At 36.6% G+C, this 27876-nt stretch overlaps 1 protein-coding gene across 3 annotated transcripts in view; it reads left to right on the forward strand.

Moving 5' to 3' along the window:
- Positions 1–27876, forward strand: part of LOC106784304 (headcase protein-like) — a 142868-nt gene that overhangs the window by 40552 nt on the left and 74440 nt on the right. The gene's annotated exons all lie outside the window — the stretch shown is intronic.

Below are 27876 nucleotides of genomic sequence, written 5' to 3' on the forward strand. Positions count from 1 at the left end.
GAGAGAGTAAGAGAAGAGGGTGTTCTGATGAAATCCTAAGAGATAAAACGTACTTAACAAAAAGTTGAATAAAAATAACGATAGTGTACGAGCACAATATATTCATCCCTCTACCCATCCCAAAAAAGAACTCTTATTACTAATTGTTCATCGTTCGAAATACATTTTGTTTTCTAATTGTATATTTGATCTCTTTCATACATCAGAGAGGAGAGACACACACACTTGTTTCGCAATTGACTTTGATTATTCGATTTGAAATTTCATTGATGGTTAAAACAATTCGACCCATCCTCGAAAAAAATAATATAACAAATGTTTACAGAACAAATCATAAATATCTCAATATATATTTATCCATTAGAGAATTTCTAGTAGAATTTTAGAAACGGAGAAAGCATCTGCGAAGTTTATAGCCAAATCGATTATAAACGGGTACCTAGTTAGTATTGTTCATCCCGTTATGATATATATATGTTAAGAGAGAGATAGATATACGTGTATCGCGTATTATTGGTCGCGTTGTCTGTAGAATAGTAACCTATCGGAAACCGCAAGGTATTAAAGCCGTCACGAGGAGAAGGACACTGAGAAGGGTGCTGAAGGGGAGTACAGGGCGGGAGGGGGGAGGGGAGGGTTGGCTGACCAACTAATGCTTCGAGTTCCACGGATAGTTTGAGACCAAGAGGGAGGGAATCCGTTCTTAGCTATGTATTCCTAGTGGCTACCGTTCGTATTCCAGGAAGGTGCCCATACTACCCTCCATAGAAATGCCAACTATGTTCATCTTAAATGCAATACTACTCCTCAACCTCTTTCTGTCTGTTGTTCTCTTTCTTTTTGTTCATTCTTGGTCATCCCTCACCTATCATCCTCTTACAATTTTCTTTTTGCTTATCTGTACTTTCTTTCTCTCTCTCTTCTTTTGTCTTTATCTGGATGGATGATCCTTTTTGGTAAAGGTTTTAGCCCGGTTATGTTATAGGAAGGATATGCTGCACATCTCTTTGGAATGTATCCCTTCTTTCTTCAACCCCCTACCACACCCCACACACATTCCGCCTTGTATTTCACTTTTATATGCTCATATGAGAGTTACACGAGTCACCTAAAAATATTATTACCCTTTTTCTCTCTCTTTCTGTTAGACATATCCAAACGTGATATTTTCTGTGTCAAACTTTCTCAACATACCTATTATAAATTTTATTTTTCTTTTCTTTTTTTTTTTCTTGATCTGGCCCCCCTGAAACTTTCTTCTTTTTTTTAGTTCGTTATTTATCTCGTAAGAATGAGGATACACTGTGAGAATTTATCTTACAATATCAGCATGAGTAGCGGAGTAGATCGTTTCGCGTTTGTTCCTACGATAAAGTATAAGAAGAAAGATTTCGCGTTTAAATTCATCCTCCCCCCCCCCCTGTTCTCCCTCATCCCTGATCGTTTCTCTTCGTTCTTGTATTACTTGCATCTATTTTTTCTTTTTTGATATTCCCGCCCGTCTTTTTTCATCCTTCACCGTTTGAACTCCCCGTTCTTTCTTGGATATATAATTTAAAGTTTAGAAAAGTGTCGTTAAAGGAAAGTTTTGAACGAGAATTTATACACGTTGAAGCGTGTTTGCCTTAAAGTTTTTCAAGGGCAAGAGAGAAGAGAGGAAAAGAAGAAGAAGAAGAATGGCTAGTAGTAGGATATAGGGTGAATCCTATGAGAAGGAACGATAGGTCGTTGAGTTTAAAACTGTATAGATAATAGTAATAATAATAATAGTAGTAGTAGTAGTAATAGTAGTCAATTGGAGTGAATATTTGTGTAAGGTTCCAAGTGTGTCGGGACTTAACGGGATGAGAGTTCAAAAGAATATGTTTGTAGTTTTTCTACTTTCTAGTTAGATAGGTTAGGTATGGTGATAGGGGGATAAAGGAGGGGGGAAGGGGAAGGTGGGTGGGTATTTCACGTCAATACTTCTACCACCGTGTCGTTAAAATCGTCTGCCTGTCTGTATTTACGCAGCCCTTTTTCTTTTTTTTTTCTCTCTCTTTCTATATATATCTTTCTCACAACGAGAAAAGGAGGAGGAGAGAGAGAGAGAGAGAAGAGAGAAGAAGAAGACTGGTTAAAAACTTTGGAGCAATGCGTCTGCCCTTACTAAAGTGGGATTCGTAGGAGAGATCTTTGTTCTCTCTTTCTCTTTTTTATTTCATTTTGTTTGTATTTATCTCTCTTTCTCCCGGAAAGGTAAGAGAGAATGACCGAGGGTGAACGAAAAAGAGGGATGGGAAAAGAAGAAGAAGAAGAAGAAGAAAGTAAAAAAGAATGAAAAGTACCACCGGACCACCACCGTCGTTGTGTGTTGCTCATTTGCATTTCATTTTAAACGGAATAGCTTAAAAGTCATAGGGCGTTTTCACTCGATTTATTCTCGGCTCGGATGTTAGGTAAAAATAGTAGTAGTATTAGTAGTAGTAGTAGTAGTGGTAGTAATTCGTTATCCTCGCAATACGCGAGATAGGTTTTAAACGTTTCCGTTTTAAAAAGAAATAAATAATTAAAAAAAAAAAACAGGTAACCCATTATTCCGTTTGTCACGTGACTAACGTGACAATTTATAAGTGATTTTATTCTTTAATACTTGTCATCTATTGTTCTTCATCATTGTCATGCAATTATGATATTCAGCGGGTATTTCTTTTTTTACTTTGAATTATATTCCAAGTTATGTATTTTTACTTTTCCTTTTTTCTTAGTCAGACCTATGTCACGATTGTTGAAAAGGAAAGAGGGGAAAGGGAGAAATGGGTAAACCCTTTTGGTTAGGACGGGTTGAAAAATATAACCGCGTGCTTGTAAAAGCCTCCTCCTTTACCGAGCCCAACCAACCAACCAACCAACCAGCCGGCTGGTTAGTTGGTTGGAGGTTGGATTTAGACATTGGTTCACAAAGATAACGAATCTGATTTTCGTGGTGTATACTGGACAGAGAAGAGAACCCTTTCGTGACACTAATGCGAGCTCGCACTTAGAATCCTGAATATCAAGGACATTAACAGAGAAAAGGGGGGAACCCTCTATCCTCGAGACTTCTATGGGTCGACGTTAAAAGTGTAATGTCAAGAGATGGGAAGATTTAAACTGTCTCTCTCTTTTTTTTTGTTTTTTTTTTCTTCCTCCTTCGAATATTATTGCCAATACCTTAAACGGTATAATGTTCCCCTCTAATCTTTCCTTTATAGGGCTAGCTCTTTAATTTTTTTTTTCTTTTTTTATCTCCAAAGTAAAGTTACGTATGGTTGCGATATATAGATAAATAAAATATAAAAAAATAAGAATAAAAAAGAAAGGAGGAATAGATAAGGCTCCCAACGAATCAAACAAAGTATCGGAAAAAGAAGAAAAACAAAAAAATTCATTTAATAAAATATGTTATCGCAAATATAATAATGTGGGGTCGGGGAGGAACCAACAAAAAATAAAACAAATCTATGAAAAAGTTGCAACAAATAGTTCGCGATCTCTTCTCTTTTTTAAAAATCTCGTAACAAAATTCGTATGAAAGGTATTTTTTTTTTCGAACAGGAATATATAATAAAATGAAAAAAAAAAAAAAAACCACAACCACATTTCATTCGCGTAAGAAATTCCAGACACGAAGTTAGGCTTACCCTCCACCCTTCCTCCTCTCCACCTAAGCTTTGCAGTCCGAATACTTATTCCGAAAATCTGTTCAAAAGTTTCGAAGTTTTCTTTCCCATTCCCACCCCACCCCTCCTCCTCCACTTCTCTCTCTCTTTTTTTCTCCTTCTCTTTCTCTTAAGCAGTTATTACGAAGCGAAATAAAGGGGTTGGATCTAGTCGTAGTAGAACTTTTAGAGTTTCGCGGGAAGAAAAGGTGGTGTGGTGTGTGTGTGGGTGTTTTGTATCCGGTGCAATATGGCGTGCAGAGAACCGACTCTAGTTCTTCTTCTTCTTCTTCTTCTTCTTCTCCTTCACTCGTGGTATTCTGGGAAGCCAAGTTAGGTGACACGAACGAATGAACGAATGAAGTGATTGTTTGCGAGGTAGTTAAAGCCGAGAGAGAATAATACCGGAAGTGAATGACTTCGTTACTTTAAACACGTACCCACGAGAAAGTACAGAAAACTTTTTCAGTTAGGTCACTTCCCCACCCTCCACCCTATTAGCCGTACGTTCATGTCATGTTGTTGTTATAATCTTCTTTCTGATTCAACCATATTTTTTTGTTTGCTCTGGTCAAAGTTTTTCAAACAGTTACAAAAAACCTACGTTTAACGATCGCGATGTCTTTCTGTTGGGAGTTCTGCAAATATTGATTGTGGACGACTTGTTTGTTTGTTTGGATTCTTGTTACTACTTTTTGTTAGAAAAAAAATTCTAGGCGAACAAAACACGGTAGGTACGTTCGTCAACGAGAAATTCATCAATTTTTACTATTACGAAAGAAAAATGACATTGCGGAGGAATTGCAATAGTTTATATTGGGATATGCAAAAAGGAAGATTCGACCGAAAAAAGAAATACAAAGGATCAATCGGTATTGTGATTTTTTTGCGGTCTACGAAAGTTGTTCTTTTTTTTTTTTTTTTGTTATTTTACTTTGTTTCTTTTTTCTTTTGATTTTTATCCTCTCTCCGATTCGAAATCAACGCTAACGGAGGGTGAGGTGGGAAAATCTTGTCACAAAAGTCTTATTCTTCTTCGTTGCAGTGGATTTCGTTCGGTTTCGGTTCGTGGATCCAATCTCAATTTCCCAAGAGTAGTTGAGGAAAATTCTCTTCTTTTTACCATGTTATCTTTTTCTTTTTTTTTTTTTACGCATTCTTACTAGCAATCCTATTGGTGTATACTGGATTCGAAATTCTGTTGAGAGTCAATGTTTAGCATCGATGACCACCTAACTTCCCTTTTACATTTCTTATTGAGAAAAATAATGTTTTTTTCTCTGTAAATTCAAATGAAGTATCTAATATTTAACGAAACATCATAAAAGAACAAAAAAATGTACCTTTGATGCGTTAAATGTTTACCCTACCGTTGAGTCATTGGCTTTATCCGAGACACTCACGAGATCCTTGGTCATTTAGGTGTCATAACAGATATACCACGAACAAGGTCAAGCACGAAGGTCTCCTACGCTCGAACCCTTCGTTCCTGAACTCTCTCTCCCTTTTTCCTTTCCTCGTTGTCCCCGATTTGTCCTTCCAGGACACCCTTACATTTCCTCTTGTGAAAGCGAAAAAGGGAGTAAGAGAGAGAAAGATAGAATGAAAGAGTGAAAGAGAGATAGAAAGAAAAACAGAGAGAGAGTGAGAGAGTGAGAAAGAGAAAAGGGATAGGAATAGGGATAAAGAGAAAGAAAAGGGACACCACCACGAGTATCTGTGAATTTTAAGCGGACGAGGCTAGGCAACGACGAGGTGCAAATTAGCGAGTCTTATCCAACACTCTCCTCTTTAAGTCTCTAGCGGGGGTAGGAGGAGGAGGGTGTGGGTTGGAATCAATGGCGCAGCTGATGAGCTGTTTTCTGCGCATGCTCGCAGACGATTCTATCGACCGTCCTCGTCCTCGTCTGGTGCAGAGAGCATAGACACGGCGGCCTACACCTTCCAACACCCTCTCACGGCCATCTCTCTCCTCCTCTTCCCCCCATATCTCCTCCCTCACTCTCTCTCTCTCTCTCTCTGTTACTGTCTCTTTTCAACCCAATCGCGGACTACACCCACGGTCACACAAGTTCGAAGCACTCTACTGATTTTAGATAATAAATCTTCTCAAATGCATCATATTATTTCTCATACATGAGAATTCTTTTTTGTGGACAATATTGTGGTAGAGGGGTGGGTTTGTTTTTTGTTTTTCCAACACCAAATATTTTCTTTTAATTAAATAAAAATAATCACAATCGCTATTTATACACGTTATATAGAAAAACTAAAAATTCTTTTCTATGACGGGGGTGGGGAGGAGGTTAGATTGTTATCGTGTTAGAAATAATGACGTTTGTAAAATAGTAAACATGAATTGGGTGCGGCAAACTTTTGGCAGGGTATATACATTTCTTTTATTTCCTTTCTTCCTTCCTTCCTTCCTTCTTTCCCAGGGTCCCATCGTCATAGTACGGCAATGGTTCGGTGCTCTTGAACGAGAAAAGAGGGGGTTGGCCTCGACCGGGCTGCGGCTGCGGCTGCGTCTGCGGCGCTGCAATGCTACGGCCTTGACTCTGCGCCTGCCCGATAACTTTCCCCGATGATCCACACCAGACGTACCGACGACAGTGTTGAACCACCACTACTACTACTACTACTACTACTACTACTACCACTACCCTACCCACCACCATTACCACCACCACCACTACTACTACTATTACTACCTTTCAACCACCCACCCACCCTTACCACCAACACATTCATACTCTTCTCTTATGCTTCTCTCTCGAACTATAAAGATTCTTCTTCTTCTTCTTCTTCTTCGTGTACTCGTCGATATATATACCAGGGTGTTAGAGACAACTATCTCTCTCACTTTCCTCGATACTACTACTACTACTAGTACTCTCTGGTTGCTCCTCATAACCCATTTCAAGGGTAATCTGCTAGAAACGTCTTGTCGAACCTGCTTGAGGGATCGGCTTTAATCCTTTACCTTTTACTTTTCGGTTACGTTACTCGAGAACGGAATCCCACCAGGGATCATTTAATTTATTTCCTATGACACTATATATCATATTATTTATTTACTTGTTTTCACGTAATATTGTACGTGTGTGTAACACTTGAAATGTCAATTTGTTAAACTGACATCTCAATTACGTACTTTTCTCAAGGATTGATTATTATAATCTCTCTAATGTGTTTTAGGATATTCAATATGGCGGTTTTCGGCTAGACATTTGCTATCTTCTTCTTCTTCTTCTTCTTCTTCGTAGAAGAGAAAGCAGCAGGCAGACATGATATTATTAACGGATCCTTTCTTCCGTCTATTCTCCTTTTTGTATTATGCATGATCTTTAGGATATTAATATTGCATCCTTCTTTGCGTTACTTCTCTCAAACCCCCTTACCCTATCCCCCTTCCTCCTCGTTCATTTTCTGTCCCGATCGTCTCTATTTTCCCGTTAATGCCTCTTTATCTTTCTCAAACCATGTTTCCTGCACGTAATGAATTATATCATACAGGAAGTGGTTGGGGGGAGGATGGATGGATGGATGGATGATCGAATGAAATTCACGAAACAAAAGTCGAGTCTAAAAAAATAATACTAAATTTGTATAATTCGAATATTAATAACAAATAATTTTAGTTGCTGAGGAAGTCCCAAATATAGGGACGAAACGTTCAACTGATTAATAGATTGTTCATCTAATTGAAACCTGTCCAAAAAAAATATCCCTAAGATTGAACTTAGTAATAATATTAGAAAAATTTTGGATAAGAAAATTTATTATATTAACATTAATAACAACGTTCCCGAGTATAATAATTGATAATTCGCATAGGACGCTGATATATGTGACATTCGTCATGAGTTTTCTTATAATTAATTTGTAAAATAATTAATTCGACATTAACAATATTTCTCCTTAAAAAAAATTATATATAAATATAATTAATAATTAATTACATACACATAATTATATAGAAAGAAAATATAGATATGCAGTGGGGTAACTCATCAAAATAAAATATACTGTACATGCGATCCTCGATATTGTCAAAAAAAAAAAAAAAAAAAAAAATTTCAATTAATAATTTTATTTTCGGATAAAATAGTAAAATAATTCACGATGGGGACTATAAACGAAGTTTTACTTTAATATCAAAAAAAAGCAAAATAAAGAAGGACTACGTCTGTATCCACCAAGAGACGATGATCAGAGACGTAATCACGTGGATGGAAGGACCCAGTCCCTTATTCCCTAGGAAGAGGGCGGTATGAGATAAAACGACAATACACGTATACCACCACCACCCGTATATATATATACTAAGGGCTGTGTTTCGTTAATCGTACGAAACGTCAGCTAACACTCGTCGAGAACGGTTGGTTCCGTTCACGACGCAGACAATAGCGTGATCAGGACACAATGTGTCTTCCCTTCGTTTCCCTTTTCCTCGATAGCTCCAGGGCTGTCGTTTCTCTCTCTTTCTCTATCTCTCTTTCTCACATTTGCCAGGATAATACTAGCTTTCAAATGGGGGTACCTATACCAATGTTCTATATTTTTCACTCTCATCTTCTCCCGCTATTCTATTTCTACCACTACTAGGAAACTACTAGAAGAATATCTTTCAGCTATCTAGACTCGACAAAAAAAAAAAAGAAAAGAAAATTTTCGTTCATTTTAATAATAGTAATTGTTATGTTCCGTTTCACGTCACCCTCTTCGTACTACTATTACCACCATTACCACCAACCCCACTATCATACATATTACTATTATTATCATAATATCATCATCGTGTTATTACTATTGTTATTATCATTATTGTAATCACTATACATATTGCATGATATTTAAACGTAGAAGATCTAAATCACATCTCACCCTTTTATCTCTTTTTGCTTAAGATTATTTATTTCATTCTCTTAACTCTTAATCTAACTTTAACTTTTATTTAATTTGTTTCTTTTTTTTGTTTTTTTTTTTTTTTTTTCAAATATTTACCCAACACGATATTTTTTTACCTTTTTAAATGTGAAATTAAATCAATTTGTTTTGCGCGTACGTCCTGATTATTTCTTAATAATATTAATTTGATATTTTTGTTTATATATAAATCATCATTCTTGAACACATTGCCATTAGAAAATAGTACTTTCATATTTCTCTGTCTCTGAGTTTCTCGTTATCCTCTTATATTAGATCTCATCCTCTCCCTTTTGAGAGTATCGAAAGATATTGTATGTCGTGGTGTATACTCCAGGTCTAACTGTCTCGATTTGTTAAGTTCTCTAGTGTGTAGGCCATAGAGAAGAAGTAAAGGTGTCGTGGCACGCTCCTGTAAGACGTCAAGCGTTCGCATTAACTTGATGTATGAGCTTTGCTGCCGAGACACCGTCTGGCCCGATTCTGGGGGTGTCTAGAGAAAATTCGCACGCTTTCATCCCTCTTCTTACCCCCGCGTTATACCACACCCCATCCCTTTTCTTACTTTTCTCTTCTAACCTAACTTCAGTTCGTTCCCTTCCATGGGGTTTTTTTTTCTTCTTTTTCTTTTCTCTTTTTTTTTCTTCTCTTTCTCTCGTTGCGTCTTTATGACCTCGTTGCTTTTGCAATAAGAGAAATACGAATAAATCTTGCCGATGATTCATAGAAAATAAAAAGGACCGTTGATTTTTATCATACTTTTGAATTTGTTCACATGTACATTGAACGAGATTTTATTAATCTTTTGCAAATAAAGTTATATATTACGTATACGTATTGTTCAATATGAGAATAATTTACGAAGATAATATTTCAGTATTATTTAAAACCATAAATTTGATTATAGTAAGATCTGTTTCTATTTAGTAATTAATCAGTTTAATACAGTTAACAGTATACAGAGAAAAAATAAATTAACCATTTTTCTACCCCCGTTTAGTGAAGGTGTTAAAATCGTTATTAGTGTATATTAAAAAGAAAAAATGTATAAAGCAACACCATGCACACGATTACATTGAACTGTGAACAAAATAATGAAAGAGAGGGAAAATGGAGAAAGGAGATGAGGGGAAGGAATGGGGGAGGAAAGTTTGTTGAAAGTCTTGCATCAAAGGATAGATGGTTAATCAGTTGCCTAAACAGAGAGGAAAGACCGAAGCTAATCTTCCTCTACTCATCAGGGATCGCGTATGTTTTCCAGGTCGGAAGAGAAGAGTTAAAGGGAAATTTTCAAAGTAAACCATCAAACCCCATCACCTACATACAACCTTTCTCATTCCCCTTAACTCTATTCCTTCTATTTAGTTCTATCAAATATATACGGAATATTCTTCCTACGTTATTCGCGTAAAATTATATTTCGAATTGGGAATGGGAAATGGGAAAATAAATAAATAAATAAATAAAAATGTCGAATTCTCGAAATTCGTTCGAATTTATTGCACACGCAATGATGATGGATCCTGTCACGAATACCGAAATATCAACATACCGTTATAGAAACTTCGAAATATTGTTCGCGTTTCTCGCACCGAAGGTGGAATCGAATTTTCCATCTATCCATTGCGCACGCGAGATGATGATGATGATGATGATAATGATTATGATGGGTCCTTTAAAAAGAAAATATTCTACAATTGAGATAGAAAATACACGTTGAATTCGAAATAAATATAAGAGAGTTTTAGTATTACGAACAATAGGGATCCTTTGTTCGTTGATCTAGCCTAGTAGTGGATTCGGATAGAACCAAGCTGAGGAAGGAAGAAGCATGTGTCACGTTTGCTGAGATCTCAGATCAAACTGGATGGATGATCTCGTAAAATAGAAAAAGATAGAAAGATAGCAGCTTGCCTTCGAGTTTCAAACGATAAGATTTTTGTCCCTTTCTTTTTATCATTTCTTGGCGAAAAATTTAGCAGAGTGAGAAAGAAATAAATAAAGTAAGTAAGAAAGAAAGATCCGTTGTCGGCGAATTCTCGAAATCGCTTTCGCTTTTCCAAGCCAAATAAAGAAAACGGTGTTGGATGCTATTAAACCGAAAGAGGAGACCCCTTGAAAGATCGGCTCACCTTAGGTAAGATAAGAACGCGATCGAAGGGAATCGTAAAAGGTAAAAACAGAAAGAGAAAGAGAAATGAAATGAAATGAAATGAGAAATGAAATGAAATGAAATGAAATGAAATGAAATGAAAGGAAAAGAAAGAAAGAAAGGAAGGAAGGAAGGAAGGAAGAGGAAACTTAAAGAATTCCAAACGTTAGAAGGGCCGATTAAATAACGTGTTACGTGAGTTCGCACGTCCGTCAGAGATCATTAAATTCTTTCCACGTAGACAAAGGACTAACACCGGTCCGGTCCCGGCCCTTCTTTTTCTCGAAGCCTTGTCCAAGCTCCACCTAGGTTAACGTACCTTTTATATAGCTTTAGAACTTTCACCTAACGCGAGAGAGGAAGGTCTTCTAACGGTTATGGTGGTAGTGGTGGTGTGGTGGTGGGTAGTGGTGCTACTACTACTACTACTACTACTACTATTATTATGTGGAAAGAGTGTGAGGATAAGAGAAGAAGGAAAATGTTCTGGTAGGGAAAAAAAGGGGGCAGAAGAAAACGTTGGCTGAGCAGAGAAGAAAAAGATGGAGGAACGGAAGGGTGCGTTTTTTGCTCTCCCTCTCTCTCTCTCTCTTTCTCTCTCTTTCTCTTTCTTGTTCTCTTCTCAAAATCTCATCCTCGACTAGGTTCGGGCTTTGTACCGAAGTAGTAGTAGCAGCAGCAGCGAGGAGGCGACGTTGCCTCGCTTTTCGTCTCGACGTTTCGATCCACTTCCAACAACGTTCTCTCGACGACACGACACGACGAGGATCCCCGACGTCAAGCTGTCCTCCCCTCAAAACCTCTGTGAGAATTCCAAGATCTATCATCGACATGCCAACCGAACTACTAGACTACTACTACTCCCCCATTTATTCGATCTTCTCTTATACGTATATATATATATATATATATAGGGTGGTGCAACAAGAATTCCAATATGAATCCTTTATTGTAAGTTTTTTTTCTTCAAAGAGTTGTATTCTTTAACAATCTATATGGTAGCTCTTATTGGATGTTTGGTTTATATATATATATATTTATTTTTCTCACACATATACATTTATATATATATATATATATAGGAGGTGCAACAAAAATTGCAATATGAATCCATTATTGTATGCTTTGTTTAAAGAGTTGTTTGATCTGTATATATATATATTTGTTGTCATACATATGCATTTATATATGTAGCATGGTGCAACACAAATTGCAATATGAATCTTTTATTGTATAATAAGTTTTGTTCAAAGAGTTGTAATCTCTAACAACCTATGATGACTTTTGTTAGATGTTCGGCCTATATATATTTCTTTGTTCTCATACATATGCATATGTGTATATATGTATAATGGGATACAACAAGAATTGCAATATGAATTATTTAATTGAATTTTCGATGATTTTTTTAATGAAGTTTGTACGATATGATCGTGCGAAGAAAAAACTTTTGACACATGTTGAAGATACACGATGGGTTGCTGGCTAACTCACACGATGGTTTAACACGAAAGAAAACTAGAAAGCATATAAGAGACTATTATAGGACTCGCAACACCGCCACATCATCCGTATCAGGGGTTCTCAACAGTAGGAAAATATTCCCATGGGGAAATTTAGGGTTTGTAGGAGGGGGAAAAAAAAATTCGAACTACTATTCAACGAGGTGTGATATTTTTTTTTTTGGTGTTGTTTACAGTTAATAGACACCATCGTGGGAAGAGGGAAGAGAATATATATAAAAGCAAAACAAAGTTTTCAAACTATTGTGAACAGGATAATTACAAATGATTGATCGGATTAATGTCAAAATTGTGTCCAAATTTTTCTTTCTTTTTTCACACTTAATTCACACAGTATTATATTAACAATATCTAAATCATTTGTAATTATTTTGTATTGTCTGACTGATCATTTTCTTTATATTTATTCGTCTACTTAATATTTCTAATATCATTTCTAGGTCAACAATTTTTTCTCCTTGTTTTTTCTTTGAAAGAATTTAGGTCTGTTATCGCGAAGTGCATATGTAACGACTGGCTACGTGACTTGTGCATCTTATATTATATATATATATACATACACGTATACATACATATATATATATTTAAAGATAAACACAAACACATATCCTTATCGCAAGTTAACGTGGAAAGTTCGTAGCAGAGTATAATGAAGATTTATAGGGAGCTTAGGGTTGGGTCGGATCATCGCTATGGCTTATTGCCGGTCTCAAAAAGTTTTCAAGGTTTAAGCGTTCTTTCTCATACTTGTCTCTCTCTCTCTCTCTCTTTTTTTTCTCTATCCTCGAGACGACGTCTCTTGAGGACGGGAAAAAAGGGTGGAGTAAGAGGAGGAAAAAGGGATAGAGGGGGTGGAGGAGGAGGAAGAAGCAAAAGAAGAAAAAGAAGAGAAGGAACGTTGCACGGGCAACGCTAGTATATTAAACTTTTTTTTATAGACCTTAGTAAGAGGATTCTGTCATATTAAAATACTCGGGCCGCCTTGTTCTCGTTCCCCTTTGCGTAACAGCACCACCCTTATACGTCCTACCGCGTAACTAGACCACCTGGGTGCCTTTGTCAAGCCTCATTTTTTTCTTATTTTTCTTTTTTTTTTTTTTTTTTTTTTTTTTTTTTTTACTTTTCTTTTCCCTTTCTCTTTTTCCTATATATTTTGTTATTTATTCTTCCTCATCTTTTCTATATTTTTTTTTTCCTTTGACGAACTCGACAAATTTGTTTCGGACACACTTTCTGAGACCCCGACGTATTTTTCTCGTCGGATATTGTTATCCAATTTGTGTTTCGTTTAACAATCATCTTTCTTCTCTCATTCTTATAGATTTTTCTTCGATTTATCTACTGAAAATATAGCGATGATGGGGTGCGGGGGAACACGTGCACGTTCTTCTTTCTATCTTTCTTTTTTATCATAGGTCTTCTCGTGTCTTTATAAATTTAGATAAAATTTGATCAGACGTTATTATTCGGTACGATGTTTAACGTTAAATTTCTTACACAATTTAAGAATATATATATATATATATATATATATATATTTCTCGTTAAATTCTGAACATTAAATGAATATTCACGAGTTGAGCTATCAAACGACATTTAAGAGGTGGGTGGTGATATTCAACGGATTTAAATGGTTGGTAGGAAGAATAATAAATCTCTCATTTACGATCACGATAATAAAACCGGGGGGTGGGTAGGGGGGGGTTTCGTTGGGAGGTTGTAGGTTTGTCCAAAGAATCAAGCGGATGAACTCTCGATAACTGTGAAGATAAGCTACTCCTAGGGGATATTCGTAAATGGGAGAGAGAAAGAAAAAGATGGTAGAATTAGTGTGGGAAGAGTAAAGATGGGGAAAGGAAGTAGCAACAGCGTGTTATACTGGTGGTAAGCCTCGTTTTAATCGACCGAAGCTTCCTATAAGTCGAACGTGGAATGCTACGGCACGTAAGCTCGCTGTAGGTGGGCAACTTCAAGTAAAAAGAGGTGGAGACTGAGTGAAGGATGAGATGAGAAGGAAAGAGAAGGGGGAGGGACAAATGAGAGGAGGAGGAGGAGGAGGAGGAGGAGGAGGATGATAGAAGAAACGTGTATATATATGCCTACTTTGCATGCAAACCGTGCGGCGAGCACGACATCGCGTTTTGTATCCCCGAACGTCTCAAGGCGTTAAGTAATTGCACCAAGAGTAATTCCGGATATGGGGTTATCTAAGGCTGATGTTAAGGGAAGAAAGAAGAAGGGGGAGGGAAGGGGAGAAGTCTTTGCCCATTATCCTTTAAGCTCTAGCTCCTTTTTTCGCATAATTGATGATGCCTACCGAAAACATCTTCTCGATTTCAAGTTAGTTACCCGATACGTAAACGGGAATATATTAATACTTTATGGGGGTAAGATTGTTACTACTGTTATCTTGAAATTGTTGTTGTTGTATGTATTTATGATCTAACTTTGGGACACAGCGGTTTGTGATAAAGTAATGCATGCCTATAGAGTTAAAGTATTTTTTTTGTTGTTGTTTAGTGATTGATGATAGATCTCTTAATTAAAATGAAAATTAAAATCTAACGATACTTTCCTTTCGAGCTGGTAATCGAGAATTGATCGACATAGTTAGAAGAAGAAAAAGAAAAAGTGAGCGGGAGATTAGCGTAGGGGAAGAAAAAAGAAAAGAAAAGAGAGAGAGATCCCACGGTAGAGAGGGGGAAGAGAAAAAAAGAGAAAACGGTTAGGTTAAAAAACTGTGTAGTAGCCCCCCGGTATGGTAGTTAATTACAGAAAGAGAGAGAGAGAGAGAGAGAGAGAGTTTCCCTTGCGTGTCATCAGCCAACGTTCACGTTTTTTCTTCTATCTCTACTACTTCTTCTTTCTCTTCCCGCGAGACTGACTCTTGGTAATCGTGCCCGTTTTGTCACTTTTACGTCGAGAAAATGAGGAAAGGGCCAAAATGGAGGAGGAGAAAGAGAGAGAGAGGAGCCTCCCTTGACAGTTCGTTACATGACTATGTGTGTGAATGCACACACACGTGCACACGCGTACAGAGATGTTATAATACATACGTGTGCCAAAAAATAGACACACACGAGAACACGTTGCAAACGAAGTAGCCTAAAGGTTGCTAAAGGTTACACGAAAGGTAACTGCGAACTAGGTAGAAACGAGGATGAGGATGAGGATGAGAGGGAGGGGAAAGGGGAGGGAACCAGGAGGGCTTGTTACCGCGACGATGCCTATCGCACGCTCGGTTTTTCGTAAACTGCGAGAATTTCATCGGTGCCACGAGAAAAGGACTTAACGCAATTTTCTCGACAATTCGGAGGTACTAGCCCGGAAGTAACATGATTCTACGTAGAGTTCTCTCCATTTTAATAAGAGTCCTGTTGCCCCAGGTGCTGTTTTCTCTTCCCTGTTGTAATTCGGGCTCTCTTGGAAAGGTAAAAATTGGAATAATAAGAGTTTACCTTTCGGATAAGAGAAAGAAAAAAAATAACCGGTGTGTTGTTCTATCTTTTTTTTTTTTTAAACATCGCAGGAGATCTCGAACTTTAATAAGAAAAAAAGGAAAGTAAAAAAGATAAAACAAACAGTGTTAGTATTATTATATTGGAATTGAAATATGTGAGTACAAGTGTAGTTCAAAATAAATTATCGACCCACGAAGTTACGAATTCTTTAGGTTATATATTCAGATATAATAAACACGTGTAAAATAAATTAGTGAAAAATTATTAATATTCTCGATAATCGGCAAACAAGTTTGTATTTTTTTTTTGTCGAGATTAGATACGAGAGAAGTAATAAGTAGAGAGCTGTTATTAGATCGACAAAAATAGTAATTCTGTGTTAGATTGGAAAAAAAAGGAAAGAAAAAAAATCGTTTAAACTGACACCAATCTCGTATTATAATTCGATTGATCGATATTTTAAGAGACAGGATTTGTAACAGTTGAAAGATTACGAGGAATTGGTCGTACCTTGCAAGTTACATAAGTTGGCTCGTAATGCTTGCTCGCGGCCTTAATTTCCCGGGATTTCGAAGTAGTTGAAGGAAAAAGAGAAAAAAATAAAAAGAGAAAGAGAAAAAGAGAGAGAGGAAGATCGTCGTCTCGGACACTTTCTCACGCAGCTAAAGTCCGAGTAGTGGAACGGGTGGGAATGAAGGGGGGTGGAGGGAGGGTGGGGCGTATATATCGACTTTGTCAACTAGAACGAAGGTGTAGAGTTAGTTGGTCGGGCGGATGGAAGAAACCAAACCAACCAACCAACCAACCAACACCCGTGTGTGTATTTTAGAATCGTGTGCTCCCGACGCGGAAACATTGTCGCAGGTCAGTTAGTCGCGTATGAATCACGTGGCGCACGTTTTCTCTCTCTCTCTCTTTCTCTCTCTCTCTCTTTCTCTTTCTCTTTCTTTCTCACTGCCAAGGAATTTGTCGATGAGCTGCTTCTGCTGCTTGCTGTTGCACCGGAAGACGAGACCTCTCCTCATCCTTCTGCCCGTTCGTGTCAGAAGAAAGAAAAAGAAGAAGAAGAAAAAAAACATTTACTAATGGTGGATTCCTAATAAACTGGGATTTTTTTTCCCTCATCAGATGACCACTTTCAAATAAAAACATATATATAGAATAAGATTGCTAGCCAATTGGGAATAGTAAACGAAATGTTTACTTTTATTAGGAAATTAATGATGTAACATTTTATGGGTTTTTGTCGCAATTATTTTTTTGTTTAAATACAAATTACACGATGCTATCATTTTGATTACACTTGGTGATGGTAGTGTCGTGGTAGATTTAACGTTAAATATTCTTTTTTTCTTTGAATTTGTATCACATTATACTTTTGGAATTTCGGAAATAACCAAGATCATATTTTTCCGTCAAACTTTGTATTCTTTACTTTATTATGATTAATAATAATAATAATAAAAAAAAAAAAGAAAAAAAAGCATCAAGGGGGAAAAAATGGTATCTGAAAGGGTTAGTGACACGAACTACAACACACACACACACAAGGTAGTGTCATAAATTAAAGAGAAAATATAAAGAAAGAAGGGACTCGACTCGTTTGCGTAAATATCGTGCGTAAATACCTACTGCGGGTGGTGTAGTCCCTTTTGCGAAAACCCCGTTACACCCCCTCTCATCCCCCGTCATCCCCATTAAAACTTTTCGCTTACTTACAATTAGACGAAATTTATTTCGAGCTCGTGGTGCGTGTCCCATTAAAAAAATATAAAAAAAAAAAAAAGAAAAAGAAAGGAAGGAAGAAAAAAAAGAAGAAGAGGAACAACATCGTTGGGTCGAATGTTTTGATAGTGGTTGAACAAAAAAAACGAGTGGGGGAAACTGGTTTAGGAAGAGGAGAGTGGGTTGGTGCCATTAGAAGAAGAGGGTTAGTGGTGTAGTTCTTTGTATAACCAAAACAAGCATATTAACTTATCCGTTTGAAATAATTGAAAAGTTTTCCTTGTATTTTTCGCGGATCATTAAAAGAAATTTCCCATAAAAAAAGAAAAAGTCGTGTAATAACTTGCTGAAAATTCTCTCTCTTTCTCTTTTCTTTCTCATCTTTTACCTTTCACGTGCCACGTGGAAATAGTATTAAAGTACTGTTGTTATGAAACTTTTCTCTATTCGCGTAACTACGCGGAATTCTTTCTTCGATGGAAAGAAAAAAAAAAAAAGGATGAAAAGAGAAAAAAAACTTGTTTGAGAAATCGATTGGAAAGTTTTTTGGTTCTTCGATTGATTTAAAAAAAAAAGAAGACAAGGTGTCACCTAACAAGTATATTTGCAAATTTGTTAAATCTGTGTCCCTCTCCTCCCCTGTCCCCTTTCCCATCATTAATGAATACGTTTTTTTCTTCTTCCTCGGTTCGTATTTTAATTTTGTATATATTATCAAATAATTATAGAATTTTAGAAAGTGAGATGAAAGAAACTCAACGACGCGTCTTGGATTCTAGTAAAATAGTAGTAGTAGGTAGTGTATTCTTTAGATGTGCTGCTGCGTAAGCAAGCAGTTTTACTCGGTGTGTCGCGAGAAATAAATTATTCTCGACTAGTAGTAATAGTAGTAATAGTAGTAGTAGTAGTAGTAGTAGTAGTCGTAAGCAGCAACAGTACAACCTTTCTATACTCTCTTCCTGAAGTTAAACGCGCGTCTACCTCGAATTAGAATTTCCTTTTTCGCGCTACGAAATAGACACGTCGTAAGAGAAATAGAGAAAGAGAGAGAAAGATAAACAGAGAGACTGCTAGACAGACGGATAGACAGACAGGCAGGCAAGCAAGTAAGCAGAAACAAGAAAGAGAAAGAGAGAGTACACTTGTAAATCGAGCATAAGATTCTGACGCCTTTGAGGGAGGGGTTGTGTGTGTATGTGTATGCTACTGATGGCCGCCGCCACCTTTGCTGAAAAAGACACCAACGATGAAAAGCAGTTCAGTTCCTCGGGTCTTTCGTCAAATGTTTTGCCGACGCCTACGCTCTTTTAGCGGAAATGCTTCTCCTCACCGTATGCACACACACAACACATATCATACATACGCACACGTCCAACGATTTTAATCTTCTTTTCGTGGTCGTCCTAACTCTCACTACCCCCTATACATCTGAACACATTCTTAAAGGCTTTTTCTTGATTTATTTTTTGTTCATTCATCTCATTTAATATTTATTATATTAATTATATATATTTGATTTGATTATTTTCTTTAATTCCTTGGAAACGCGTGTCTTTTTTCATAGGTTTTTCAGCGGATTTTTCAACAGGGTGGTTGGCGGGGATAGAGGAATATCAAATGAAATTCTTCGATGGTGGCAGATGAATCTTGCTTTAACGACATTTGAGAAGTCGACGAGGACAACTTCTCGTCGTCGGTGCATTTACATTGAGTGCACAATAATAATCAGTCAACGACCGTGCTTATACACACACACACACTATGTTACTACTTTTGCGTCAGGGTCGGCGGCCATGGATGTAGAAACCACGTTTTCGTATTCACGTAACGTTGTGTTAGGTTAGTATTATCGTCGTTGGTCGTCTTCGTCTCTTCGTCACCATTCTCCTTTCCTATCTTTCTCTCTCTTTTTCAGCAGTGTTTCTTCTTTCCTTGTCTTACAAGTAGTTCGAGCGCTATTTACCAATTCTATTCTTAAGCTTTGTACGAAGCGCATGCTCGAACGATTACCGCAAACTGTGACGAGGAGGAGGAGGAGGAGGAGGAGGAGGAGGAACGCGGACAAGGCTTCTTTCGTCCAATAATTTGGCAGATCTTTAATCATTTGGCATGATCCACCACTACTCGATATACACATACCGATTAGAATGATATAAACAAGAGATATATGTTATATACGGGCGCTAAGACTGTTTTTAACTCAATGCATATATACCCACCACCACACGGCGTTAGGATAAATGCTTCTCGTGCAGAAATATTTTTAGACGAATGATTTAGGTATATTTTTTGTATTGTCTTGTTTTTTTTAGATCAAATCATCTTCATCTTCGAGTTTTCTCATACAAATGTCAATCTAAATTTGGGATAATTATTTAAAAATTTATCAATGGAATTTCATGAAATTTATTTATATATCAAAAGAAAAGTTATTAAGTGCAGTAATACACGAGGTTGGATAGAATAGTTGTTAACTTTCGAGAAGAAAATGTCTATTTCTATAAATACATATATAAAACCGAACAGTAAACAATTTTAATGTTAAAAGATAAATTTAATAATATAACAATATAGATTTTTCGTGTTAAAATTTTGATTACAACACAACAACAACGCTCGCGTGCATTAAATAATTTCTTCCCGTTAACCTGGTGCATTGATATAATATTATTATATATGAAAAAAGAAAAAACAAAAAATAAACTAAAAAGAGGATAAGAATTAAAAAAAGAAATGAAAGAAGAAAAAGAAAAAGAAGACGTCCTTCAGCGATTGGTTCTCAGTTGAGTCAGGTCAGCGATCATCATCCGAGACACACGGGGCGCGCTCTATTCTCGTTCTCGAAGACGCTTGTTTTTCCTGCTCCAGGCGTATTTAAGCGGCTTTGTAAATAAATACCAGTTATATGTGTTGTATGTTGGTTGTGGTTCGTGATCGTGGAACGTCGTTGTCCCCGATCCTACCTACGTCTGTCCGTCTTTCTGTGTGTGGCAAAACGAGTTGGTTCTATGTGTGCGTACGTGCTTAGAGGATGATGATCGTTTTTCAAGTAGGTAATAGGAAAGAGGTGGCAAAAGGTAATGGGTGGTAAAGAAGGGCGAGGAGAAGAAGAAGAAGAAGAAGAAATAACGCCGTTTGAATAATTAAAAGAACGTTGTTTACGTATCGAATGCGACAAGTTTTTCTTTTTTCTTTTTTTTTTTTTTTACACACAGCTTTTGGCCTTCGTGGAATTTATCGATAGTTTATTTTACCAACGTTAAATTTAATTAATCGAGACGCCTTTTTTTTCTTTCTTTCTTTTTTTTTTGTCCCCCCCCCCTCCTTACAACTAAAAGTATACATATCGTAAAATGACACGATAACAAAATGTTTGACGATAACGAACAACTTGAAAGAGAAAGAAAGAGAGATAAGATATTAAACAAACAACAAAAGTTGAACAAACATAGAAAATCAAACAGGGAAATGAGAAGATGGGAAAGGGGATGAAGAACGAAGCAAACACGCGATTACAAAGATAATTAAAATAATTTAACTATTGTCTCGTAGCTTTTTTTTCGATAGGAGATAGATTACATCGATGTTTGTTATTTTTTTTCTTTTTTTTTTATATAGAAATCTACGCGATTTCTCGTACATATATTTTTAAACTATTGAACTCGAAGGAAAGTTTGTTTAGAAATTTTCGAACAGCGAAGAGAAGAAAGCAACGAAGAAGGGTGGGCGGTGGGGAGGGAAGGGGAGGTTAGTTTGTCGTTAGTTAGTAGTAAATAATTCGTTTGTAAATTCGCAATGGAGAATGAATAAATACGCGATGTGCTTGTATAAAATATTATATAAGATGTTTGCAAGCCAAGAAAGGCCTTCGTCTCAAGAGAGATAGAGAGAGAGAGAGAGAAAAAAAAAGAGAGAGAGAAGCTCTCCGTTCTCTCGTATCTCGTCGTTCTATAATGTATTCTTTTTTTTTTTTTTCATTACCTCTTATATAATTATAGACGATCACAATTTTATTTTTAACTTGGAGGATTAAACGATACTTTCAATCTCCTAAGTATGTTGTGTTGTTATGCATTGGATATAAAGAAATAAAAAGAAAATAAGAAAGAAAAGAAAAAAAAAACATATTGAAGAAACACGTTCATTATATATAATTCGAATCGTAGGATTTGCATTTCGAATGATAAAAATCATCGAACGTAAAAAATGTTCAATATTTTGTTACCTTTACTACTTCTATCTTCTTCTTGTTTTTCTTTTTCCACGACAAAACAAAAGCACTTAAGAATAGATTAGCATATACTCGAAAGGGAAGAAATATGGGTAGAGAGAGAGAAAGTAATAGTAGTAGTAGTAGTAGTAGTAGTAGTAGTAGTAGTAGTAGTAGTAGTAGTAGGACTCTCTTCTCGAATCGGAAGGAAGAAAAATTGGAAGGAAATTTGTCTCCCGTACGATTGGAATCCGGTTTCTGTTCTCCTACGACAGAGCGAGAAAGAAAGAAAAAAAAGGAATAAAAGAAAAAGAAAGGATATAAAAGCAGCAAGAAGCAAGCACAAGACAGAGAGAGAGAGAGAAAAAAGGGAAAAAGGGACAACGACGACAATACTGTGCCGAGCTGAGGAAGGAAGGAAGGAAGGAAAGAAGAAGAAGAAGAAGAAGAAGAACCCTCCTCCAAAAGCTCGACACAATCGCGATTAATTTTCTATCGAGCCCGTAGATTTTCGCGACCCCTCGGAAAAGCCGTCCCTCTTTCCTCCTTTCTTCACCCCCTCTCCTCCAAACCCCTCTCATTCTCGTAAAAACTACGACGGCTTCTTGTTGTTCGTTCATTCGTTCGTTCGTTCATTCGTTGGTCTCTCTTTCTCTTGTTCCGCAATCATCCACCACTACCACCCCCTGTAACCCCCACTACTACCACCACCAATATCAACGAGTCTTGTTACGCCCTCGCTGACGATATATATTTTACCTTTTCATTGTCGAACGGTAACCGGTAACCGGTAACTGACAACGACGAACGCGTTCCTGACATTGCCTTCTCGACATTCTCATCACCCTCCCACTCCTTTCTTCTTCCCCTCTCTCTTTCTATCTATCTCTCTTTCTCACTTTATCTTTTACCCTCTTTTCACGCCCTTTAGAAGCATTGTCGTTTGACGAGCGCCTGTCATCCGTCTGTCGTTCCATCTTCTCTCTCTCTCTTTCTTTCTTTCTCTCTTTCTTTCCCTTTTTCACATACAGAGACAGACCACGATCAAAAACGGATAGCAGGGAACACGAATGGCCATCATCGGGGAACCGTAACGATCCCGATGGCTGTCCTAATGTGCCACGATGAATTCGATTTGACGACAAGAGTTACAAAGGTTGTGTTACCACCTTTTCTTCGATCCCCTCTTTCCCCCCCCCTTCTTTTCTTCTTTTTTTTTTTTTTCTTTTTCTGTCTCTCATCTTTTGTTATAGATAGGAAACGATTGCTTGATTGCTTAGGCGAATTGCGGTCGAATTTTTCACGCTTGCAGTTGTGTGGTAGTGGTAGTGGTGGTGCGTTGTGTATGTGTGTGTCTACTTTAGGATAACAGAAAAACGGACAATGGTCGGGTGGTTTTGATATATATATATATATAACAATTCAAAGAAGATGCTTCCTTTTTTATTTCTCTCCCTTTCTCTCTTTCTTTTTTTCTTTTTTTGCAAAATCGACAAGCTGAAAAGTATATTTCACGTAGGGTAGGAGGAAATGCTGCTGCCAGGGTAGAAATAGTTGTGGTGGTGGTTGGTGGCTATGATGGTTGTGATTGCGATGCCGTATTCTGCGTCAGATTTCTCTATTTTTCTCTCAGTGGAAAAGCGTGCGACGTGAGCTTTCAGGCAATTTCTCATCCGTGCAGGTCACGTCGGAAACGCTCGCGAATACGTCAGCACGACGTCCTGCACTGATTTAGTTCTATCTCTACCTTCTCTCTCCCTCTCTCTCTCTCTCTTCTTCTCATTTCTATTCCCCCTCCCCCTCCCCACACCCTCAACCCACTTATCTCTGTTTCTCTCTCTCTTTCCTTGATCTCAGAGCCTACCGTTGGGAGGGTGTCTCATAAATACACACCACTGATAGCAGGGTTGATTCCCAGAGGATAAACCACCGGAAGTTCATCTTTTTTTGCTTTATTTTTTTCTCTTTTCCTTTTTTCCTTTCCTTTCCTTTCCTTTTTTTCCCCCCTTACTTCCTTCCTTCCTTCCTTTTTTCTTTTCTTTTCTTTTTTTTTGATCTCTCATTTAGAAGACGATCCCGAAAAAAAAGATTCGAAAGATATATGGGCCCGGTAATTATGACAGCACGCTATTAACTAACAATAAGTCAAAAAAAAAAATAAATAAACATAACGCGTTTATTATTATTAAATGAATCGTATTGAAAAAATAAAAGTTATTGTCCGATACTTTTATAATCCGCTGTCATTGATTGAAAAGTTCTGAGCCTAATTGTAAGTTAGAAACAATTTTCTTTTTTACTTTTTTTTTTTTTTTTTTTAAAAACGAAGTATCAAATAAAAGACAAATTGATTTAACACGTGTATGCCGTTTTTCTCGTCATTCACTAGTCCTAAGTTTAAAAAAAAACACGTACCAGAAGAAGTATTTTAAATATCTTTAATCTCGAAAGAATAAATTTCTTGTCGCGTAGCATTGGGTTGGGTTCGTTCGTTTAAAAAACGCTGATCTCTCTGATCTTTCTCTTCCTATCTTTTTCTTTTTTTTTTTTTTTCTCTTTTATGGATTCGTTAGTTAACGTGCTGTCGAGAGACACCAAAGACTAACTACTCGAATGGAATAAGTAAACGCAAAGGAGGAACAACTCAAATTGACTGATACTTCTCTTCTCTCATACTTTCGCGTTGTCGCTTTGATTACTTTGACTTCAGTTAACTTCGATTTCTCTCTCTCTCTCTCTCTTTCTCTCTTCCTCCTTTTCTTTCTCCGTGGATCAACCACTCGATCGAATTTTCTTGCTCGGATGATGAAACCAGTTATCCGTAGATGACCTGATAAGGAATCTCGTTTGACTTCACGGTTCTTTTTTTTACTGTTTTTCTCTCTCTCTCTCTCTTTCTCTACCATAGCAGATTCATTCCACACACCACTCTCTTATATGAAGTTAATCCAATTTACATGTTTTACCTCTGTTAAAACTTTGAAGTCCATTACGATAAACAAAGATATATATATAATATTTGTATCGAAACATTTTTGTAGAAAGGTGTAGACAAGAAAAAAAGAACTTTGTCAGGACAACACAAACAATGCCACTCGTATATATGCGAACACGTTTAATTAATTATGCGTAAAGAGATTATACGAATAAATTTGAAAAGAAAAAAGAAAGAGGTTCTTTTTAATTAAAATTATCATATGAAATGGGGTCGGGTGGGGTGGATGGATGAAGTTAATTTTTTTATTTTTATCGAACTAGTCGTCGTAGATGTTGCTTGTTTTTGTTTTTTTTGCTACTAATCGTATAAAAATAAATTTTCGAATTTAACGGAGAATTTACGAGCGGCGTGAGTCGGTCGTGAGAAATGTTTAGCCAGTTTCATGCTTGTGTGTGTGTGCTTTGTGTGTGCTGTGTGTCGTTTGCCAAGCGACGAGAACATACAACCGGTTTTCAAGTTGACGATGTCTCCTTCGGGAACGTTAAAGTTTTACCTTTTCGATCGTGAACGGTCTCTCCGGTAGTCGGTCAGCTCCTTTGCCTTTTGTGCGAAACGAAACGAAACGAAACGAAAGAACGAATCGTTTGGAGTCCTGTTCCCTTTCGTCCCGTTCGTAAAACACGTTGACTTTTCTTCTTCTTCTTCTTTTTCTTATTACCAAACGTTTCAATGTTTTTCTTTTAAATTTGTAATACTAATAGTTAAACATGTATCGCGTTTAGAAATCAATTAAGAAAAACTATTACCTTTAGTTGAGAAAATATCTCTAGAGTCTCTTTCACAATTAGTTATCCTGTCTTGATAGATTATCGAGTTGGATGATGATAGAGGTCATCATTAGATATTAAAGATCAACGATCTTTATCTTTCTAATTAACTGAGTAATTATTTGCGAAGAATATTGTAGTTTGGATAAATTGTTGTTGTTGTTCATACATTATTAACGATGCGATAAAAATAGTTTTATTATGAAATATTTTTTATCGTTGAAATTTATGTCTACGAAATGATTAGATTTTTATTAGACACGTATGTAGAAAATGAAATTAGAAGAGATTTGTTAATGCATTAATTAATATATGCTACTATAATTGTATATATTGTTCGTCAAATTAATATTATTTTCTTTTCTATAAAATTTCATTTCGATAATTTTCCAATTAAAATGCAACTCGTTTTTACGATTAATAAACTCATTTACAAATTGTTCTAATAATTTTTCGCGAAATTTCTCCGGATTTTTATAACAATAATAAAGTAATATTTAACAAAACCTAATTTTATATACCATATAGTAAATAAAAACGTGTAATATAAATGTAGTATAGTTGTATACAAACATTCAATCAATAAGTATAGTTGTACGTACTCAATATCTTAATAAATGGGCGTCTTGTCTCACCATTCGAGTATATCCGGTAATCTTCTTAACGAGAAGAATCTTCCCTTATACTCAAGTGGTGTCTAAGGGTAAGGGTAGGAGAGGAATAGTTAAAGGGGGAAGAGAAGAGATGCCTCTTTGGCAAATCCAATAAGCGGCTATCGGATACGCTTGTCTACTTTTCGAAGAGATGAAATTCGTGACCGAAGGAAAGAAAGAAAGGAAGGAAGGAAAGGACCGTGTTTGGTGCCCTGTGTAAGAGAAAGTATAAAAAGAAAAAAAAAAAGAATAGAAAGAGAAAGAAACAATCCTATTCTCGTGGAAACCCCGAAAGAGTCTCGGATTGAGCCGAAACGAGTGGCAGGTGCGCGAGTCTCTCGAATGGGAGGGTATACGAGACCCTTAATACGCTATTTCATCGCTCATAATCCTTCCCTGTTGCCCGATACGTTCCCTTTGTTTCCTAGAATGTCCCTCCTAGGAAGAAAGAAAGAAAGAAAGAATAGTCCTAACGATGACTGGTATCTATCTATCTATCTTCTTTCTTATTTCTGTCTTCTACTATTTCTTCCACTTTTCTAAATAATTCTTTCGAAAATTAGAACAAATTGAATGAAGTTAAAAAGGTGGCAGCGTTAGAAGGGGGTAGGTGAAGAGGGATAGTTGTGTTTTGTTCGTTCGTATTGTCTGCTAAAAAAAAACCAACGAAAAAAAGAACCCTTTGAAACCTTCGAATGCGAGTATAACGTGTTTGGTCTTCACCCGACTATCAAAAACTGTTTACTTGACGTTAAACACCTGTAATCACACATTCCCTGTTCGTTGTTTTAATTAACTTTTGTGTTATTAACGTAGAGGGTAAAATATACAGATGTCCGGTTTATGACGAGCTTAGTTTAACGATAATAATACTCTTGGAAGGTGAAAAATAAGGTATAGTAATTTGTCCACAATTCTTCCGTGTATCGTATTTTTTTTTGTCGTTTCCGGGATTCAAGTTTAGTATATTAAGTATATCGTGATAAAAACATCTTTCTTCTTTTATTCCTCCTTTGTCTTATCATTTCGTTGCAGTCGATAGAACGAACAAAACAGAAACCAACCAAGCCAGCAGGCAGGCAGGCAGGCAGCAGGGATATTCGATTAACGGGAAAGTTCGAACGTTCTTCAAGTAGATTTACGAGGGTCGTTGGATTAGAAGGGAAAAAAAAAAGATAATAGAAAGTCCTCACTTGGTTTTCTCTACTACGAGAAGAAGACATAGTTTCTCTATTGGTTTGCCGTTAGAACTCGCTAAACTTTCGAAGGCCAACGGGTATGGGAACAGATTTTCGCATCATTATTTGTCGGTTTGTTTTTTTTTCTCTCTATCTTTCTCTGTTTCGTTTCACTCCTGACATAATTTTTCTATCGATAAGAGAAATTCCCTAACACCAGTTTTTTAATTTTTTTATTTAAAGTTTTAATTATCGTTATAGTATATAGAACAAAAATTTAGGAAAATTTGTTTTCATTGTAATCAATTATTTTATTTAGAAAAATTATTCTACGATGGGTGACCGAGTTATGGTTTTCTACTTGCAACAAAATAAAGGGGGTGTCGGTCAAGAAGAAAATCTGTCTCCTTTTAACTATACATAGAATGTTTTTTTATTTAATAATTTTCTTGATTCTTAGGCTCGACCAACAAATGGGAAAACGGTGAAAGAATATACGATCTAAATGACAGTTTTAGTATAGCGTTGACAAAAGTAACGACGAAGGATGATACGATGGGAAAATAAAAAGGGCTTGTGTTTTGTTCTCCCTTTACCGTA

This window comes from Polistes canadensis, unplaced genomic scaffold (genome assembly GCF_001313835.1).
Source record: "Polistes canadensis isolate GaletaPanama2010 unplaced genomic scaffold, ASM131383v1 scaffold_33, whole genome shotgun sequence".
In the NCBI taxonomy this organism is placed as follows: domain Eukaryota; kingdom Metazoa; phylum Arthropoda; class Insecta; order Hymenoptera; family Vespidae; genus Polistes; species Polistes canadensis.